General features: G+C 42.1%; 3 pseudogenes; 2 read left to right on the top strand and 1 right to left on the bottom strand.

The window, feature by feature from the left end:
- The first annotated feature begins 1,244 nt into the window (after positions 1 to 1,244).
- LOC147355147 (aminoacyl tRNA synthase complex-interacting multifunctional protein 1 pseudogene) lies at positions 1,245 to 1,984 on the top strand (annotated as a pseudogene).
- Positions 1,985 to 2,020: 36 nt separating this feature from the next.
- LOC147355148 (WD repeat-containing protein 82 pseudogene) lies at positions 2,021 to 9,065 on the bottom strand (annotated as a pseudogene).
- A 5,054-nt stretch (positions 9,066 to 14,119) lies between these two features.
- Positions 14,120 to 15,762, top strand: LOC147355149 (glutaredoxin-3 pseudogene; annotated as a pseudogene).
- Positions 15,763 to 16,243: the final 481 nt, after the last annotated feature.

The raw sequence follows: 16,243 nt of genomic DNA on the forward strand, positions 1-16,243 counted from the left end.
CCCATCTGATCATGCAGGACCTCTGCACCTGGAACCTCAACACGAATGCATCCTTTTCCTCCCAGACTTGCCTCTGCTCTCATGTTCTCTTATCAGAGAGCTACTGCTCTTGACTCTCCTGGCTTGTCTTCCTACCTCTCTACTAGTTCTCATCAAGGTCATTGTCCCTATTGGCAATCTGAAATAAATTTGACCTCTTTGTTTCCGTACCTTAAGGCCTTAAGTGACGACACCTTACTTCCAATTTCAAGACAGGGAGGGCTTAGGCCTCTTCATCAGTTCCCACTGAACTATTACATAAAATGACTAGTAGCTTCCAGAATATACCTCTAGCTACTTACCCACTCCATTCTTCAGTCTATATTATACTCTTCCCCACACCGTTCCAAGTTTTAACTGCCCTCCTAGCTAATTGGCCCAGTCATAGAGACTCAGGCTTGCACTCATTGCCCCCAGACTGAATTAGAGAGCCCCAGTTCCATGGCTGCAAGTATCACAGGTAATTCTGTATCACTGAATTCACTATTGTGCTGTAATCATCTGTCTTCCCTGATAAACCAGGGACCAGAGCATACCCATATTTTAGGCCCAGTCTTCTTCCTAAGGGCTTCCCTGGTAGCTGAGCTGGTAAAGAATCCACCTGCAATGCAGGAGACCCTGGTTCGATTCCTGGGTTGGGAAGATCCCCTGGAGAATGGATGGACCACCCCATCCAGTATTCTTGGGCTTCCCTAGTGGCTCAGACGTAAACAATTTGCCTGCGATGTGGGAGACCTGGGGTTGATCCCTGGGTTGGGAAGATCCCCTGGAGAATGGATGGACCACCCCATCCAGTATTCTTGGGCTTCCCTAGTGGCTCAGACGTAAACAATTTGCCTGCGATGTGGGAGACCTGGGGTTGATCCCTGGGTTGGGAAGATCCCCTGGAGGAGGGCACAGCAACCCAGTCCAGTATTCTTGCCTGGAGAACCCCCATGGACAGAGGAGCCTGGTGGGCTACAGTCCATAGAGTCACAAAGAGTCAGACAGGATTGAGTGACTAAGCACACTTTCTCTAAACTTAGTACAGTGCTAGCTAGACACATAATATTTGTTCATAATTTTTTGTTAAGTTCATAAAATGAGAGGGTAGACTAAATCAATAAACTTTAAATGAGGGCTCCAAGGAAATACTAAGAACTGAGGGGAGGCACTCCTTACCTGCTCCCAGCTGAGGCTGCTGAGGTGCCTCAGTCCACTGATACATGATTTTCTACCATTTCTTGGCAAAAATGGCAACCAGTGATGCTGTTCTGAAGTGATTGTAGCAGAAAGGTGCAGAAGCAGATCAAATTATTGAATATCTTAAGCAGCAAATTGTTCTAATTAAGGAGAAAGCAATTTTGCAGACAACTTTGAGAGAAGAGAAGAAACTTAGAGTTGAAAATGCTAAATTGAAGAAAAATTGAAGGATTGAAATGAGCTAATTAAGGCAGAAATTCAAAATGGAGTAAAATACCATTTCCATCTGGTACTCCACTAAAAGCTGATTCCACAGTTTCCGAAAATGAGATACAATCTATACCAATAACAACCATATCTTCTGGTGCTAAAGAGCAAATAAAAGAGGAGGAGGAGAAGAAGAAAAGATGAAAGAGAAAACTGAAAAGGAAAAAGGAGAAAAACAGCAACCAGTAGCTGACTCTAAGCCTGTTGATGTTTCCCCACCTGGATCTTTGAACTGGGTGTCTCATGACTGCCAGAAAACACCCTGATACAGATTCTTTGTATGTAGATGAAGTAGATGTTGGAGCCCCAAGAACAGTGGTCAGTGGCTTGGTGAAGCATGTTCCTCTTACCAGATGCAAAATCAGATGGTGGTTTTACTTTGTCTCAGGCAATGGTGATGTGTGAAAGTTCACCAGAGAAAGTTGAAATCTTGGCACCTCCTAATGGATCTGTTTCTGGAGACAGAGTTACTTTTGTAAGAAGCTCAGCAAAGTAACTTTTCTTTTGAGCAGATGTATAGCACATGCTTGGGAAGCCCATGTGGAAGGATGCTCTTTAGTCCAGTCAAATGATCCAATCCCACTATTATCTTAGTCCCCTCTGAGTTTTTTCCTACTTGCTACCCCTCGCTGTACAGAAAACAGCCAAGCACCATGCAGGTCAGTCATCAATGGTGGGGAACCAGAAGGCTATGTTAGAACAAGCGCTGGCAAAGGTCATGAACTTGGGGTTGAACTGCAAAGAGATAATGGGGCCTGTGTGTTTGCCATCCAATACAGCTACTTTTATACCACTCTCTCTATTCCAGCATGGATCTTGCCATCCTCTGAACAAATCATAATAAACTGGGAGTCTGGGGTAAACGAGACCTCCTTGCTGTTAGCATAACCCCCAAACATGCATCACCACTCCCTTGAATGCATCAATCAGATAGATGAAGCTGCCTTGGTGGAGATGAGGATGAGCTTGCCATCACTGCTGAACTTAAGCCCTGTCCACTCACAAATCCAATCATACTGCATCTTAAATGTTGCAAATGGCCCCTTATCAAAAGAGCGAAGATCATAAAGTTTGACTATTCCAGAATTGACACCTGCAGCAAAAATTAATCCTTCTGGATCAAAAGAACAAACTGGCTTGCCCTGTAGATGCATGAGACCCTGGCAGTTAGGAGAGCAGAGATCCCAGAGCCGCATGGTCTTATCAAGAGACCCAGAAATGAAAGTGTCATCCACAGGTGACATGGACAAGGCCACCACCCTTTTGCTATGTCCAGGAAAGTACCTGATATATTTGTTGTCATGCAAGGACAGGTAATAACAATATTGTCTCTTTTGTTAGAGCTGTAAACTACTGTATTTGCTGCACGAGTGTATCTGATGAGATCCACGCCGTATTTCTTACTGTACAGGGTTCTCTTTGGTTTGCCCTCCTGGCAGTCATAGAGCACGATGGAGTCGTCGCCACTCCTCGAGATGACCAGCCGCTGGGGCTGAAGTCGAAGAGTTTTCACGGAACACCTTGGCGATGCGGAAGCTCCGCAGCACTCTGTTGGTCAGCTTCAGGGCGGCGGTTGCCTACCATGACAAGGAGCTGAATCCTAAGAAGAAGATTCCGGAGCAGATCCAGCCTGATCTTTACACTAATGATGAATGAGTGGCTACATACAAAGGCGCCCCCTTTGAGGTGAGATGAAAGGGAGTGTGTAGGGCTCAAACTATGGCCAACAGTGGAACAAAATAAAGCACTTCAGTTTCTGAAATACATTAGAGAAAACAATAAAAAGAAATATATTTGTCAGTCATACCTAAAATAAAATTTTTTAAAAAAAGAGAGAGAATTGAGGAAGCCTAAGAGCTACATCAGAGCAGCACCTCTTCTTTGTTTTGTTTGCAGGCTTACAAGTAAGTTTGAAAAGGTTTTTGTGCTATTTAAAAAAAAAATGTGAGAAAATCATTGGACTAGATAATCTCTAGTACCCTTTAGTTTATAAATGCAATTCAAGGGAAGAACCATATAGTCTTATTCATATCTAGCAATGCTATATGACAGCAGAATACAGATTCCTCTTCATGACACAACTAGATCAAGGCACAAGCACCACAGAGCAATTTTGACCTGAGTGCCTATTTAAACAAAATTTGCAGGAACAACGGCTTACAGGCTTCACTGAAGAGGTGATCCAAGGAAAACCAGAGGAAAGGGGAGGACTCCCTTTTCTTTTTCCTTATAACTAAAAACACTCATCAATGCCTTGAAACCCCACCCAGGAAGTTGTTTTCACCCTCCCACAATGCCCCCTGGTCTCCACCCCCAACACTCCCATCACTGTGGCACTGATTGCAGCTCCTGGTCTATTCCAGTGGTGATGCAGAAGAAGGCAGGTAAGGTGAGACACAAGTTTAAATTTGATCTAACCAAAGACAAACTGCAAATAAAAGCATACTGAAAACAGTCCCAACTGCTGCACTCACCTGGAAAGAAATGCCTTATTTGTGGGGAAAGACCTTTACACTTAGTACTGTGCTAAAGGTGAGAAAGGAGACAAACGCAAGATAAGATAGGAATAAATCACCTTTGTTATGTAAAGAAATGCCAGAGCAAACATTTTAGTTCCTTCTGTGTTTCAGCTGGGTCTTAGAGGAAGCGTTTAGGCGTTGAAGGGAATCTGCTGCTTTCTGGTGACCTTGAGCAAGTTTCTGAATTCTATGAGCCCAGTGTCAGACTTTATCTTTGGGGCTCCAAAATCACTGCAGATGGTGACTGCAGCCATGAAATTAAAAGACGCTTACTCCTTGGAAGGAAAGTTATGACCAACTTAGATAGCATATTCAAAAGCAGAGACATTACTTTGCCAACAAAGATCCATCTAGTCAAGAAAACCGTCTATGGTTTTTCCTGTGGTCATGTATGGGTGTGAGAGTTGAACTGTGAAGAAGGCTGAGTGCTGAAGAATTGATGCTTTTGAACTGCGGTGTTGGAGAAGACTCTTGAGAGTCCCTTGGACTGCAAGGAGATCCAACCAGTCCATTCTGAAGGAGATCAGCCCTGGGATTTCTTTGGAAGGAATGATGTTAAAGCTGAAACTCCAGTACTTTGGCCACCTCGTGCGAAGAGTTGACTCACTGGAAAAGACTCTGATGCTGGGAGGGATTGAGGGCAGGAGGAGAAGGGGACGACAGAGGATGAGATGTCTGGATGGCATCACTGACTCGATGGACGTGAGTCTGGGTGAACTCCGGGAGTTGGTGACAGACAGGGAGGCCTGGCATGCTGTGATTCATGGGATCACAAACATCAGACACGACTGAGCGACTGAACTGAACTAAACTGATTGGGTTTCCCTGGTGGCTCAGACAGTAAAGTGTCTGTCTGCAATGCAGGAGACACAGGTTCAATCCCTGGGTTGTGAAGATCCCCTGGAGAAGGAAATGGCAGCCCACTCCAGTATTCTTGCCTGGAAAATCCTATGGATGGCGGAGCCTGATAGGCTACTGTCCATGGGGTTGCAAAGAGTCGGACACGACTGAGTGACTTCACTCACTTAATTTTCCTATTAGACATCACCAGATGGTCAATACATTGATTATATTCTTTGTAGCCAAAGATGGAGAAGCTCTATACAGTCAGCAAAAATAAGACTGGGAGCTGACTGTGGCTCAGATCATGAACTCCTTATTGGAAAATTAAGACTTAAATTGAAGAACAGAGGGAAAGCCACTAGGGCATTCAGGTATGACCTAAATCAAATCCCTTATGATTATACAGTGGAAGTGACAAATAGATTCAAGGAATTAGATCTAATAGACAAGAGTGTCTGAAGAACTATGGATGGAGATTCACAACATTGTTTAGGAGGTGGTGATCAAAACCATCCCCAAGAAGAAGGAACGCAAAAAGGCAAAATGGTTGTCTGAGAGGCCTTACACATACCTGAGTAAAGAAGAGAAGCAAACGGCAAAGGAAAAGAGGAAAGATACACCCATTTGAACGTAGAGTTCCAGTGAATAACAAGGAGAGATAAGGAAGGCTTTTTAAGTCAATAGTGCAAAGAAATAGAGGAAAACAATAGAATGGGAAAGCCTAGAGATCTCTTCAAGAAAATTAGAGATACCAAGGGAATATTTCATGCAAAGATAGGCACAATAAAGAACAGAAACGGTATGGACCTAGCAGAAGCAGAAGACATTAAGAAGAGGTGGCAAGAATACACAGAAGAACTATACAAAAAAGATCCTAATGACCCAGATAATCATAATGGTATGATCACTCACGTAGAGCCAGACATCCTGCAGTGTGAAATCAACTGGGCCTTAGGAAACATCTCTACACACAAAACTAGTGGAGGTGATGGAATTCCAGCTGAGCTATTTCAAATACTGATGCTGTTAAAGTGCTGCACTCAACATGTCAGCAAATTTAGAAAACTCAGCAGTGGCCATGGGACTGGAAAAGGTCAATTTTCATTCCAATCTCAAAGAAAGGCAATGCCAAAGAATGTTCAAACTACTGCACAATTGCACTCATTTCACATGCTAGCAAAGTTATGCTCAAAATCCTTCAAGCTAGGTTCCAACAGTATATGAACCGAGAAATTCCAAATGTACAAGCTGGATTTAGAAAAGGGAGAGGAACCAGAGATCAAATTGCCAACATCCATTGGATCTTAGAAAAAGCTAGAGAATTCCGGAAAAACTGCTTCACTGACTAAAGCCTTTGACTGTGTGGATCATAATAAAATGCAGAAAATCCTTAAAGAGATGGGAATACCAGACCACCTGACCTGCCTCCTGAGAAACCTGTATACAGGTCAAGAAACAACAGTTAGAACTGGACATGAAACAATGGACTGGTACCAAATTGGGAAAGGAGTACATCAAGGCTGTATATTGTCAACCTACTTATTTAACTTATATGCAGAGTACATCATGTGAAATGCCCAACTGGATGAAGCACAAGCTGGAATCAAGATTGCCAGGAGAAATATCAATAACCTCAGATATGCAGATGACACCACCCTTATGTCAGAAAACGAAGAGAAACTAAAGAGCCTCTTGATGAAGGGAAAAGAGAGTGAAAAAGTTGGGTTACAACTCAACATTCAAAAAGCAAAGATCATGGCATCCGGTCCCATCACTTCATGGCAAATAGATGGAGAAACAATGGAAAGAGTGTCAGAATTTATTTTCTTGGGCTCCAAAATCACTGTGGACAGTGATTGCAGCCATGAAATTAAAAGACGCTTGCTCCTTGGAAGGAAAGCTATCCAACCTAGACAGCATATTAAAAAGCAGAGATATTACTTTGCATACAAAGGTCCATATAGTCAGAGCTATATGGATGTGAGAGAAGGAGAAGGTTTTTCCAGTAGTCATGTACGGATGTGAGAGCTGGGCAATGGAGAAGGCTGAGCCCCAAAGAATTGATGCCTTCCGAATGTGGTGCTGGAGAAGACTCTCAAGAGTCCCTTGGACTGCAAGGAGATCAAACCTGTCAATCCTAAAGGAAATCAACCCTGAATATCCCTTGAAAGGACTGATGCTGAAACTGAAGCTCCAATACTTTGGCCACTGATAAAAAGGCCGACTCATTGGAAAAGACTCCTGATGCTGGGACAGAATGAAGGCGGGAGGAGAAGGAAACAACAGCGGATGAGATGGTTGGATGGCACCACCGACTTAATGGACATGAATTTGAGTTTGAGGAGATGGTGAAAGACAGGCAAGCCTGGGGTCACAAAAAGTTGGACACGACTAAGCGACTGAACAGCAACAATTTTCCCGTTAGTCTCTTCAGAGAGACTAATAACACCTATCTCACAGATGAGAAATAAGATAAATGCCACCAACTCCATGACATATACTGCACACTAGCCCTTCCTTTGCAGTGGTAGAAAGACATTTAAATGTCTTTTAGGTGGTATATAATTTTGTTCTTATCTGAACGTAACAACCTTTTGTTAATTAAATTGAGAATTCTAATGACACTAGATTTTCCTCAGTTTACCAGTAACAAAGAATTGATGTGTTTACTAACAGAGCATCAAGGCAATACTAAACTTCAGCAATAATGCCAGGGGCAATAGGTCCACATTTATTAATATTCTCAAATGCCCAACTCATAATTTATTTAGAATCTAGATTCAGGTTGAGGTTATCCTGAAATCATTTCCGTAACTTAGTTAACCATTTGTGTAACTTGCAGATGAGATGTCAGAGACAAGTGAGTGATTCTATTAAGTTGAATGCACCTCATTACTGACCAGTTTCACTGTAAATAGTCACACTGTATCTAGGCTAGCTATCTTTAACTAAGACCAAATGTGAAAATGCATGATTATGGCAATGAGTTCAGTGTGTTTACTGTTAGCTTCACAGATTTGTGTGCATTGTTTTAGTTGACCTTATTTCAACTGCCATGAAATAATTCAAATTATCTCACAACCTAGTTTGTGTTAAGCACAACTGGTGATTAGAATAGCTAAATATATTGCAAATGCACTATTCAAATGTTTTTTTCAAATGACTGAATCTTTTAAAGCAAATTAGAACTTTAGTCATCCTAAGTGAAAAAATCACTAGACTTTCTGTAAAACAATTATCCTTTAATTAAAAATGAATAAATTTTAAAAAAGGAAACAAAAAAGAAGCAGTATTGTAACAAATTTAATAAAGATTTTTTTAATGGAAAAAAAATCACTAGACTGGCATATCTCTAACATATATTTTTGAGCAGTCAGAATTTAGTTCAAATTAGACTTTACTCATGATGGTTAACTGTGTTAACTTGGCTGGGGCTTCCCAGGTGGCATAGTGGTAAAGAATCTGCCTACCAATGCAGGAGACACAAGAGACTCAGATTCAATCCCTGGGTTGGGAAGATTCCCCTGGGATAGGAAGTATTCCAGTATTCCAATATTCCAAGTATACTGGAGTACTCCACTCCAGAATACTTGCCTGGAGAACTCCATGGACAGAGGAGCCTGGGGGGCTACAGACCATGGGGTCTGCAAAGAGTTGGACATGATTGAGCATGTACATGCGTGCACACAAATTGGCTAGTCTATGATGCCCAGTTGTTTGGTCAAACAGTAGTCTAGATGTTGCTGTGAAGGTATTTGTGTTATGTGATTAACATTTACAAGTCTGTTGACTTGAAGTAAAACAGATTACTCTCTATAATGAGGATAGGCCTCATCCAATAAGTTGAAGATGCTGCTGCTGCTGCTGTTAAGTCGCTTCAGTCGTGTCCAACTCTGTGTGACTCCATCCATAGACAGCAGCCCACCAGGCTCTGCGTCCCTGGGATTCTCCAGGCAAGAACACTGGAGTGGGTTGCCATTTCCTTCTCCATTGCATGAAGCTGAAGATGAGGTTTCTGCAAAAAAGAAGCAGTTCTGCCTCAAGACTGCAACATATCAGTATAAACCCTGCCTGAGTTTTCAGCCTGCTGACCTGCCTTGTAGACTTCAGACTCAAGAGTGTATCAACTTTTACCTGAGTTTCTAGCTGGTCAACCATGAAGACTTCAGGCTCACCAGTCCCCACAAATGTGAAAGCCAATTCTGATTCTCTCATTATTTATCTGTCTAGAGAGAAGATATAGATATTTATATATCTATAATTCCCCAAAGATTTAGATCTGTATTTGAAGATTACACGTATCTCTGTCTGTATCTCCTATTGGTCTGTTTCTCTGGAGAACTCTAACACACTACTATTTTCTAATTATTAGTACATATGAGACTTTAACGGAGAAGGCAATGGCAACCCACTCCAGTACTCTTGCCTGGAAAATCCCATGGGCGGAGGAGCCTGGTAGGCTGCAGTCCATGGGGTCTCTAAGAGTCAGACACGACTGAGCGACTTGACTTTCACTTTTCACTTTCATGCATTGGAGAAGGAAATGGCAACCCACTCCAGTGTTCTTGCCTGGAGAATCCCAGGATGGGGGAGCCTGGTGGGCTGCCGTCTACGGAGTCGCACAAAGTCGGACACAACTGAAGCAATTTAGGAGCAGTAGCAGCATGAGACTTTAAAAGTCCTACTTCATTTTTGTAATTAAATGACAAATCCTTTCTTGATTTAGTTCAGTACTTAATACTTGATCTGATAGGGCTACCTGGGCTTCAGTTTCTGAAGTATCTCTGAAGGATACTTCAGCCATGAAATATAATACTTTCACCAATATGCGTCCCATTGTTCCAGACAAAACCTGAAATACCTTTTTATCTAATCTCTGAAATAAGATTCCATCAGAGGTTATGAGATGGACAAAGAGGAAAGATTAACAATTAACGCTTCTACTCCCAAAGATACCAAAGTCAATGTGAAATTTAGGAGAAGAGCATAACCTAGTGATTTTATGCAAAATCACTTCCACTGACCACAAGATTTTTAAAAATAATTTTTACACTAATTTAACAGAAGTAATCCGAAATTATTATCCTGGGGGAAATATCTTTGGGGAGAAACAAAACCCTCAAGCATTGTAGCTAATGGAATATTTGACTTGCCCAGTCTCCAATTCCTGATTTCTTTCCAAAGACAACTATGATTTTCAGTTTAGTATATATCCTTCTGATCTTTTTTCCTAAGCATTTACATTCATTTAGCTGTTCCTGTGGAAATATTGCAAAACTTAAACTCCAGAATCTATAGGCAAACCACCCTGGGTTTAAATCCTAGCTTTGTGACTTTAGGTAAGACACTCAACTTCTCCACGCTGTTTTCAAATCTGTAATATGGGAATGATAATCATAGTACCCAAGTCACGGAGATGCTTTGAGTGTCAGTGAGTGCGCCTACGTAAAGCTCTTGGAGAACGGTGTCCGGTACGGCACGTAGTAAGTACTGCAAAGTATCGTCTCTGTGTTAGTCACTCAGTCACATCCTGACTCTGCAACCCCATGGACTGTGCCTGCCAGGCTCCTCTGTCCATGGAATTCTTCAGGCAAGAATACTGGAGTGGATAGCCATTCCCTTCTCCAGGGGATCTTCCTGACCCAGGGATCAAACCCAGGTTTCCTGCATTGCAGGGAGATTCTTCACAGTCAGAGCCACCAGGGAAGCCCTAGCTATTATCATTTTCATCTCCTTTTTGAAAACCATATATGGCATCCTACTACTGTGTGTTACTTTGCGAATTTGTTTAGAACAGGGACTCTTGTGGCCCAGTGGCTAAGACTGTTCTCTCAACACTGGGGCCAGGTTCAGTGTCTGGTCAGGGAACGAGATTCCCCCATGTGGCAACCAAGAGTCCACATGCTGCAACTAAAGATCCCACATGCCACCACTAAGGCCTGGCCCAGATAAATTAAAAAAAAAAATGTAATTTGTTTAACCCACTCATGTATTTTGGAAATATTTCTGTAATATTACAAATAAAATCTACCTCTTCTTTTTTCAACTATTTCAAGTCTCATTTTCCATATAATGATTTCAATCTACTCCTCAGTACCTAAAAGAAATATCTACATTTATGTACCCAAGTAGTTCTTCTCTTTTTCTGTATGGTTCAGTGAACTAATGCATCTGGGGCCTTGGGGTGGGGGAGGGAAGTGCTTGGTGAACTAAAAAGCATTATGTAAATATCTGTATAGATGTCTTCACTGGGTATCAAGAGGAGAAAGAGATAAGACTCCGCCTTATGTGGGTCATACCCATTACTACCCTAGGTAGCCTCCATTCATTTTTGAGGCTTGGTTTTCATTTACTAAAGGTGGTGACTCACCAAAGATGTAAACAGTCTTTGGCAAAGCTACCATACTCTGACTGTTCTATTTTTCCCTTCTTCCACTTGAGTTGCTGCCTCACTGCCTTGAATGAAGCAGCATGTATGTTTAAAGAAAAGCAAGGGAGGACAAATGATTGGCATGGTTGAAGGTGATGTTTACATTAAAGTTCTACTTCCTTTTGAAGTTCCCCTTTGAGGGCATCTCCTCTTTTGGACCCAAAAAAGGTTAGGAAGTGCTGCCACCTCATCTGGTGCTGTTGGAGCCCACCGCAGAGGGCCAGGTGAGAGAGCAAGGGAGAGGGCAAAGGGAGGTGAGGGAGACTGCTGCTTTGATCTTCCTTATGTTACCCTCAGGCTGTTCTTTAAGGAGACATAGAATCTGATACAATTCCTAGTGCAAAGCAGGCAATTGGCAAATGTTTGCTGATTAAATAAATGAATCAATTAAACCTTTACTTGCCATAGCAGAAGAGAGTATATTTTCACATTATAAAAAAGTGGGGGAAAGGGTTCTGTATTATCAACATCTATTTTTATCTCTCCCACTTCCCTGTCTTAGATCCTCACCCTATGACATTAACTCTTAGGAGCAGAAATTCTGTCTTATCTATCTTTGTGTCTCTAGCCCTAGGACAGTACCTGCTTATAAATATTAATGAACAAATGAATAAATAATTTTAGCTAAATTAGGTTTGTGGTAAAGCAATACTTACTTTTTATTGATAAGTTAAATCCAGAAATACAGAAGCCCCTGAGAGTGCTCCAAAAGGCAGAAGACCTAAGGTGAGGCTCACTCTAGCTTCCTCTGGGAAAACTCACCTTCATGAGTCTGAGTCAGACTAGTCAGTCTGTGAATCTTCTAAATATTGGGAAACAAGGCAGATGCTCCTGGGGCATTCTGTTCTTTTGCCATCCACCAAGCTGCAAAGTACTCCTCATTCTTAGCCGATTAAGTCTTTGAATTAATATTTCTTCCCAGTTACAAGTCTGAACTGATGCAATGGTGTTCTAGAGGTTATAAGAGAAAAGTTGCTGACAATCATATCTGAAAGATCCAATCCTTACTTCTGTTTATGTGGCAAAGGTTTTTCACAACAATCAGCCTTCTCAAGAAGTATACCCACAGCTTGCCTGACCAGGCCTCAGTGAGAGACAGAGTGTGAAGCCATGGACAGGCAGAAAACATTGTTTGCACTCTTGAGAGAATAACATCACTGTCAGCACACTTGCCAGGGTGCTCAGAGGACGAAAAACGTATACAGTGCCTTAGAAGAAAGAAGAACAGAAGTCTGAGTCCTGGTGAGAGTTTTCAAGTGGATACCAAGGCTAAATAAATGAATGGTGTGTCTCTTCATACAAATATAGCTAGCAAAGGAAAAGGGTGGAACACTCAAGTGGGCCCAGCAAAGACACTGAATTTTCACTTTTACAAATGGCATTGTGAATGTGAGAGCTGAAAGTCGGAAGGAAAGTTAAAATGGTGCGGTAGAAAACAATCGCTTCCTTTGCCTCCCACATCTTGCTGTGCTCACGTTTGTCTAACTTGGCAGAAATACAGGATCCAAATCCTTTTTATACACCAGATGTGAGTTCCCAGAGAATCCTGGGGGAGATAGGACTGATCTGATGTGTTGGGGCAGAAGGAAAGGCAACGCAAAGAGAGGAAAAGGGCCAACATAGCATTTTTCAAATAAAGAATTATTCCCCTGCCTTCATTCCTAGGGGCAGAAAATTTTATTTTCGTGAGATCACAGGAAAGTTTCCTGGTATAAACTACAAGCTCTTCTACACTGATTCTTCAGAGGATATTCCAAACTCCAATTCTGCCCTGCCCTATGTCATTTTGGATGTGGTATTTGAAATAAGAGTGTTTAACATTTCCCTCTGCGCTGGCTTTGTGCCTGTACATTAACTTGGCAGTCACCAGGACTTCCATTGCATTTACCTTCAGCCAGGCCTTACCTTGCTAAAACAAATCATATACTGTGAACTTCACATAAAGAAAAGATAATTTTACAAAAGTTTTACCCTTTTAGAACTTAAATAAATTATGACCCTAGGCTTTTCAAAAGTCATACTGTTTATGTGGTGGTGGTGGTTTAGTTGTTAAGTTGTATCCGAGACTCTTTGTGACCCTAAGGACTGTAGCCCGCCAGGCTCCTCTATCCATGGGATTTCCCAGGCAAGAATACTGAAGTGGGTTGCCATTTCCTTCTCCAGGGGATATTCCTGATTCTGGGATCATCCTGCATGTAGACTGATTCTTTACAGACTGAGCCACCAGGGAAGCCCCATACTCTTTGCATATCCCCTCAAAACAGGGCCTAAGCTTATGGGGCTCTAAAGATGGGTTTCTTGGGCGTCTACCAAGAGCTGAGGCAGCCAAGAAATAACTCACTGCAAAGAGTCAGGAAGACACCCTTTCTGCAAGCTCTCAATCCTGTCAAAACATACCTCACAAAGACATGAACACTCTGTTCAACACAGCCCCTTTGAGACCAAATGGAGCAGTTACATAGTCAAACCATATAATCAAGAGTATAATATATAGAACTTCTTTTTTTCCTATAAACCTGTAACCAATTAAATCTCTATTTTGAACTTGCATTTCCCTTCATAATGGATGTAAAGTGGCCCCAAGTTCTTTGTAGCTATTCACACTGAGGTGGAATCCATTTCTGCACTCCCTGAATATGGAAGGGTCCTGTGACTTGCTTTGACCAACAGAATGTAGTAGAAGGGCCAAGTGACTTCTGGTCTTTACTTCAAGAGGCCTCACAGCTTCTGCTCTTATCTTTTTGGAAAGCTTCCACCATTCTGTGAAGAAGACTGTGGAGAGAAAGGCCCAAATGTCCCATCTGAGGCAGCAGACCTATTAATGAGGCCATGTTGGATGGTCTAGTCTCAGGCAATCCCCAGATAACTGCAGTTCCGAGGTGACCTCAGGCAAGAATGGCAGACGAGTCTCTCCAGCTAGGTCTGGCCCAATGCCAACCAATAGAAACTGTGAGAAAATGAATGATGGCTTTTTAAGCCATTAACATGTGGGATGATTTGTTATGCAACACTAGATAACTGATACAACTCTGGTGGTTGAAACCATAATTGTAGTCAATTCCAGAAAAGTGAGTTTGATTTAAATTCAATTAATTTAAAATTTCCTCATCCGTAGCCTTCTCTCAAAGTGGCATATAAAGTTCTATACAATTCCTATATCTAAGATGTGAACAATGCATTTGATATACTCAAGCTATTACATAAAACGCTACATTCAACAGAGAGTACACTTTAAAGGGATCCTGGCAATCCAATGGTTAAGATTCTGTGCTTCCAATGCAGAGGGCACAAGTTCAATCCCTGGTCAAGGGAATTAAGGTCCTACATGCTGAGTGGTGAGGCCAACACACACACACACACACAAAACAACAAACAAACATAATACAAAGTGAATCTCATAGATTTGGGGCATATACATAGTGTTTCCACCATAGGGCTTACAGTCCATGGGGTTGCAGAGAGTTGGACATGATGGGCAGCATGGCAGCAGGGGTGGCTGAGGTGGTGGCAGCTGTGGTAGAGGTCGGCTCAGCCCGGCAGTTTGAGGAGCTGCTGCACCTCAGAGCCAAGTCCTTTCTTGTGGTCCATTTCTGGGCACCATGAGCTCCTCAGTGTGCTCAGATGAACGACGTGATGGCAGAACTCGCCAAAGAGCACCCACAAGTTTCATTCGTGAAATTGGAAGCAGAAACTGTTCCTGAAGTATCTGAAAAATATGAAATTAGTTATGTTCCCACCTTCCTGTTTTTCAAGAATTCTCAGAAAATCTACTGATTAGATGGTGCCCATGGCCCCAGAGTTGAGCAAAAAAGTTCAGCAACATGCGTCTGGTGGCTCCTTCTCACCCAGTGGTAGTGAGCACCTGAAGGAAGACCTCAACCGGCCCCTGAAGAAGTTATTTCTCGCTGCCCCCTGCATCCTGTTCATGAAAGGAACACCTCAGGAGCCACGCTGCGGTTTCAGCAAGTAGATGGTGGAAATTCTTAACAAACATAATATTCAGTTTAGCAGTTTCCACATCTTCTCAGATGAAGTTCGCCAGGCCCTCAAAACCTATTCCAATTGGCCCACGTATCCCCAGCTCTATGTTTCTGGAGAGCTCATAGGAGGACTTGATATAATTAAGGAGCTAGAAGCATCTAAAGAACTAGATATGATTTGCCCCAAAGCCCCCAAGTTAGAGGAAAGGCTCAAAGTAAGGACAAATGAAGCTTCTCTGATGCTCTTTATGAAAGGAAACAAACAGGAAGCTGAGAGTGGCTTCAGCAGACGATTCTGGAAATATTAAATAGTACTGGGGTTGAATATGAGACATATGATATACTGGAGGATGAAGAAGTTCAGCAAGGATTAAAAGCTTACTCCAACTGGCTAACGTACCCTCAGCTGAATGTGAAGGGGGAGCTTGTCAGAGGACTGGACATCGTTAAGGAACGGAAAGAAAATGGGGAGTTGCTGCCCATACTGAAAGGAGAAAATTAATGAACGTTAGACTTGGTGCCTACCCACTGCAGGAAGGATTCCTCCAGAGGAGCAGTTCATGATTTAGTCCTCAGAAATGGACTAGGAGGAGAAAATGCTCCTAACCAGTATCATTTTGTGTATTTCACGAGGCTGCGCTAAATAACATATGTGACCTTTTTTCCACCAAAAATAGAACCCAATAAACATCTTCAAGTTCAATTTAAAAAAAATTGGACATGACTTAGTGACTAAAACAACAACTAAGTCTTTAAGGTAAGTCTTTAAACTTCAGTGTCCTGGAAGTTGAAATCAAAATTATGCCCATGACACCAGGCCTTCAGGTTTTTGTAAAGGTTGCCATCCTCCCATTTGTGATTGATTCTGAAAGTCTTCTCTTAGACAACTACAGAGAATATCTGAATGTCAGGCTATGCATGATTTTGTGTATTTAATTTTCTCCTGTTCAACTTTAAAAAAAAATTCAGGCTTTATTGAGGTA

The sequence above is a fragment of the Bos grunniens genome, chromosome 17 (genome assembly GCF_055505025.1).
Source record: "Bos grunniens cultivar Pamir isolate PY7600 chromosome 17, Bosgru_T2T1.0, whole genome shotgun sequence".
In the NCBI taxonomy this organism is placed as follows: Eukaryota; Metazoa; Chordata; class Mammalia; order Artiodactyla; family Bovidae; genus Bos; species Bos grunniens.